The sequence below is a fragment of the Plectropomus leopardus genome, chromosome 8, assembly GCF_008729295.1.
Source record: "Plectropomus leopardus isolate mb chromosome 8, YSFRI_Pleo_2.0, whole genome shotgun sequence".
Lineage (NCBI taxonomy): Eukaryota > Metazoa > Chordata > Actinopteri > Perciformes > Serranidae > Plectropomus > Plectropomus leopardus.
The window spans coordinates 18,715,046-18,721,045 of record NC_056470.1 but is presented as its reverse complement, the minus strand read 5'-3'; positions in this window follow the sequence as shown (position 1 = coordinate 18,721,045).

The window sequence follows — 6,000 nt, the reverse complement described above, 5'->3', positions numbered from 1 at the left end:
AATCACTCCAAGTCATCTCCACTGTCGACTACTGCTTTAATTAGCTAAGTGGGGTTTGTTAAAAAAAAGCATAAGTGAGAAACACACCCCGCTTATATCCAGTGGACTTCGTTAAACCAGTCAGAATTTGCTGTTTTCTAGCACTAATGGGGTTATTAGGATGTGGTAAGTGCAACAGAAAAGAGTGTCTGCAGGTAATGGTGGTAGCTGACAGGAAGACAATATACTCAGTCAAATCATTTTTATGACAGCCAAGAAACTAACCGCATGGGATTTGATTCTGTCGCAAACAGTTTTTTCTATATTGATCAGATCAATGATGTTCATGAGATTCTTGTTACTGATGAACGCTGAGGATAATTCGAGCCTTGAATAGTATTGGTACATTCACTTGATGGAACAAGAGGAAATATAGCTCAAGGCAACTCAGTTGTTGGTTCAATAATGATTCCATTCTATTCTCTGTATTTGCTTTATTCTTGCATAAGATTCTATGAGTGCTCCAACATGACATCTATAAATAATAAAATGAATATTTCTGTGTACTTTTTTACTGGAGCCCAAATAACGTTACTAATTAAAGAAAGTCTGGATATGTTAATGAGTTCTTTATGTGTGCATTGTGTAACTAGAAACTTCTTTTTTTGTTTTAGTTTTCTGTTTCCAGACACACATCATTAATCATTAGGAAGCTAAACATCATGCAGTGTTCAGCTACAAACACAAGCACACAATACCTCAATACTTTAATCTGTGTTCACACTTTTAAAGGAATACTTCGCCCAGAAAATGATTATTTGTATATCAATGACGCACCCTATATTACATTGAATTAATGAAGAAAACTTTGCTTTTCTCGCATGCCTCAATGTTGAACAGAGAATCAAAAAAATGACTTACAGTCTTCATGGATTGAAGTGGTGTCACTGGAGTCCCTTTATTTATCCAGTCACATGCTCAGTACTTCCCAAACACATGCATATTTGCTATAAATTTACTATTTAAAACACTCAGACCCCTATAACTTAAAGTCATCGAGAATTTTCAGTTTTTTGGATTCTTTGTTAACTGTGGAAGCATGTGAGAAAAAGTACGTATTCCTTATGAATTTAACGCAGTACAGGGTGAGTAATTGATTTCCAAATGGTCAGTTTGTGGGTGAAGTATTTAAAGTAACCAGCACGCATAAACAGAAAATACAACCTCCAACACATGAGGATTGTGTCATATTTCCAGTACTATGACCTGAATATGGGCTCAGGTGCACTTTTAAACCAGGGTGACTGTGTTCAGTACAGTAGCTGCACACAGATCAGTAACAACTGTATCTGGAAACCTCTCGCAACCAATCTATTTACACTTCTAAGTCTGCCAAATACGGTAATCAACTACATGCACAAACTTTGCAACTTTAGGGAGACACAAACGGTGAACAAACCATGCTATGAAAACACATTAAGTGATATTAAATAGTTTGAACACAGAAGGCACAATTTGGGAATGCTCATTCTCACCGATGAAAACGCTCATACTGTAACCTGATGTCTTGAACTAGCATTAATGTCCTCCATGCATAGCAGGGATATGCAATACAAGTTTCATGTATGAGATGAACGAGCAGTCAGCCCCAGAAAAGACAGACTGGTTTAAACAGGGATGAATTGTAATCTGGTTTATGTGTAAAAATGATCATTTCATCATTCGGGGCAGCTCTTCCATGTAACTTTGAAACAGGCCAGTGTTGTCATTAATGTTCATGTCACTGTAAATCCACAAGGACCCTAAATGCATTGGAAGATGTTCGCTAATGTTCACGTAGGTGTCACACAGGTGAGATGTCCTCTGTGAATATAACAGTCCAGACTCACTCTAGTTCTTACGCAGAGGTAACAGAGTTTAGAACAAAGCAGAGCAAACCATAAGGCCAGCAGAAGGTGGATCCATTTTGCAGCTGTGTTTCTTTCGGGAGCTCAGGAAACCTGGCTCGTCCTCTTTTGATGCACTTACAGGCGTCAAGTTGTGTCCAAAAACAGACATGCTGCTGGATTGAGGGAGGTCTGAGCTTTGTGGTGGAAATTATCCAAAAATGTGCTTAAATGAGGAGCGAAGTGAGCTGAAAGCTTCAAATGATACTTTAGAATGATAAGAGCTCCCTCTACAGGCCCAATCACACTGCAGTAGACACACACGCATCAGTTTACTGTCTCCCCCTTTTGTTCACTTTGTTCCTTTTTATTTGATGTGTTGATGCAGATATGAACGGCTGATGGATCCTGTAAGAAAGTGTCTCAACACAACACTGACTGGTGACGTCATTGAATTACAGCAGGTATGACATACTGACATCAACTTGGCACCTTTTTCACCCTGAGTCCAGAGACTTCAACTGGGATGATCTCACAGTCTCCTGCTTACACACACACACACACACGCACACACACACACACACACACACACACACTCTCTCTCTCTGTCTCTCTCTCTCTCTCTCTCCCTTTTCTCCCGCACTCATCCATTTTCTCCAGCAGGTCCTCGGTGGCTTTAATGCAGTCTGAGAATGTGTCTGTCAGTCAGACTCACTGTCTTTTCCATTCATTAGAGTTAAAGGAAGGGAAATGCCTTTGTGTTTGCCATTTTTCCGTTTCTTCTCTAAAGTAGGAGTGCTGAGAAGCACACACACACGGACACACATACACACTTAAATTATTTACACTTCTATCAGCGTTAATGGACCCGTCAATTACATTACGTGCTCAACCTATAAGTCCTCCGCAAACTGTCTGCTTCCCATAACGAATAACAGCTTCATATATATTTAATCTGAAAGAATGTGCATGACATGCTGAATGATAATGTATGGTCATGCTGCAATTTTATCATCTTACAGCCTTCTTTCCTCTAAAAGTAAGGATAATGTTATCTCAGATGGCATTACTTGGGTGCTCTGACTCGAGCCTTACTGAAATCTCCTTTTTCCTCCTTTGTTCATTTCAGCACTTTACTCCTATTCTTCCCTCAGAATATTACATTTAGCCTCTTTTAGCAGGAAACTGAACATTTCCACCCATAAAATGTGTCCATTCTAACAGCTGCTTCCCTTTTACAACTTTCTTCCTGACAGTTCTTTTATTTTTTTATTTTTTTCATTGTTTTTTTTTTTTTTAGTTTAATTTATTTATTATTTAGATTCTGTTTAGTTTTAATTAGTTTCCAGAGTAGGACTGTGCATTTCAGCTTAATTTTTAATTTATTTTTAGTGTTTTCATCTTTAGTTTAGTTTTTTATTAGTTTCAGTATCTGTTTTAACTTTTTCCTTAGCCTTATATTAGGGGTAGTAGTATAGTAGTATAGTTACAGAGAGGGAGTTGGGTATACTCTCCTATATATTCCAGTGTTTGTTTGGATGGTAGATTGGTATAGTGCCGAGGTGGGTATACCCCGTATACCTGAGTATACCCTCCAAAACCACTGATTAGGGGTATTTATCATGAACAAGATTTTAACAGGAACACCACCTAAATTAAGAATACCAGTCTGTTATTTCCATGGCCTGGGAAAGTTCAGTCGATATTTGTGAACATGAGCTACTCTCTCATAGTGACAGAAACCAGAGAGGCAAGTCTCAAACTTCTGATGTCATCAAATATCAAGTCTGGAGCCGCTCTGATTTTGTGGACCTGGAATGTTTGTTTTCTTTTTGATAGACAAATGATGTTCATTCGTATGTTGTGTTCTCAGTTCTGACACAGAAAATGTCTCCATATGCTCAGAACATTCTCCTGATTGCTCTCAGTGTCCCCTATAACATCTTTCCCAATTCACTGTTTATGGAGCAGCTCCGGACTATACTTGATGGTATCACAAACCTGAGTTTTAGCACTCTAGTTTGGAGAGTTGTGCATGTTTACTGACATTCTGATCTGAAACCATAGGAACAACATGTATGAATTTTGAAAAGTAGGTATTACAATACATACACAACACTTTGAAGGGCATTGACTCACAGTCATGTAGACATCCCAGTCTCAATAAGCATATGCACCAACACCTCTGCATGCTTGTTGTTTTGACCAATCTGACCAAATTGGCAAAGACTTAAGATATTTCCTGTAGACTTGTTTTTATTTCATTTTCTGTTTTGTAAGTAGACTGTACAACATAGTTTCAGTGAGCTTGAATTTTTTTTTTACTGAAGTCTAATTTTTATTTGTATTTCAGTTGTTTTAATTTTTGTGGGTTTTTTTCACCACATGATTATTGTGGGGGAAAGAGTTCATGATAACCATATTATCAATATATATATAGAAAATGAATAAATGAATGAATAAACAATAATAATTATTAAATGTTTTGTCTCTTGATCGTTTCCAAAATATGAGTGTAGCGCTTTGGAGGGAATTATCAATGGAAAGAAAGGAAAATTAAATTTAAGAGGCAATGGATTTTGTGAATGATATTATCATGTGAATAACTAACATCATATCAGTATTTTCATTTTAAATATCACAGTTATAATTATTGTTTGTATGTTGTTACACCTATATTTCACATGTAGTTTATTTTTAGTTAATAATAACCTAGCTACCTGATGTCTGTCTCTTCACTGGTGTCACCTCTCTCTTCTGCTCTCTGACCTGCTGCCCTGCTCCCGTGCTCTTTCCTCCTTTCACTCTGGTCTTTCATATATAATGCATGTTAAACAAACAGACATGTCAGAGTCACTCAAATGGATAGCTGTCCCCTCACTGCTGCTCCATTCACTCTGAGAGTGTATGTGTGTGGGGGTCACGTCTCAAAGGCCTCTGTGTGCAGCACAGGTCCAGCTGCACTACAGCAAATACAGACTGTACATCTTACAGGGGAGAGTCTGTTTATATAAAAAGATGAAAACTGTTTCATCACATAAAGTGATAACTAGCTCTGAGAGCAGAGCTTTTGAGCAGAATCATAGAAAATATGGGCTCAAGTCAGTCAGTCTCAAGGAAATATTAGAAAGGAGTTGCATCTAAAGCTATTTGTAAAGTGGGTGCTTATTCAAAGGAGAAAAGTCTCTTTTATCAAGGATTTTACTGCTGCTTTCTTGTAAAGGAATTCTGTTTATGTGCATGTTTGTTTCTTTGGATAAAAGTCCCTGCTCGTGTATTGTGAACATGTGCACAAAGTAATGTTTGATCCATACAAATGTAGACCCAACTCCATTTTTGTCCATTGTGGTTCAGAGTGCTAAAGACTGTCAGTAAGAGCGATTATCCTTGTCTGTTACTTTACATGTAAATCTAATTTATCTGTTAAGGCGTGGAGGGGATAAGCTGCTGCGCTGGCTCACACTTAAATTGCATACATGCATAAATAAATGCGTGCACGTGCACACAAACACACACACACACACACACACACACACACACACACTTGTACAAAATCCCAATTTTCCAGGTGCAGAGGTCTGTAGAATGGAGCCAGAGCCACTCATAAGGAAACTGCATTATTCCCTATCAGCACTGTGGAGCGTCCAAGCCATTATACCATCCACCACTAGCATGCACATACAAATGCAGTTTACCACTTGACAGAGAGCGCGATGGGGCCTGAAAAGCACAAGGGTATGAGCAGGATTGTGCTCGATCAGCGGCAGATTAAGTTCATTTTCATACTCTGTACAGAATATGCTCTATTTGTGTTGCAGTGATTTAATGCAAAATGACTAAGTGCACATTTTACAGGCACATTATACAGCATTTGGAGTTGAAAGCTCACCAGAGTGTCAACATGTGTATATTTTCTTAGATCAGTAGATCATTGTGTTTTAGCTCTCTTCACAATGTGTCTTCTCAAGATCAAGTCTGAACATAATGCATATTTATAGCATAATAAAGTCGTTAGGAGTACATAAAGGTAGATGAATTGTGCATTCCTCTCTTATGCAGCAGTTTCACCTGGGTGGTGCGAATAAACAATAAGAATAAATGATAGTTCTCTCCACTCTTTCCACCCACTGTAGGC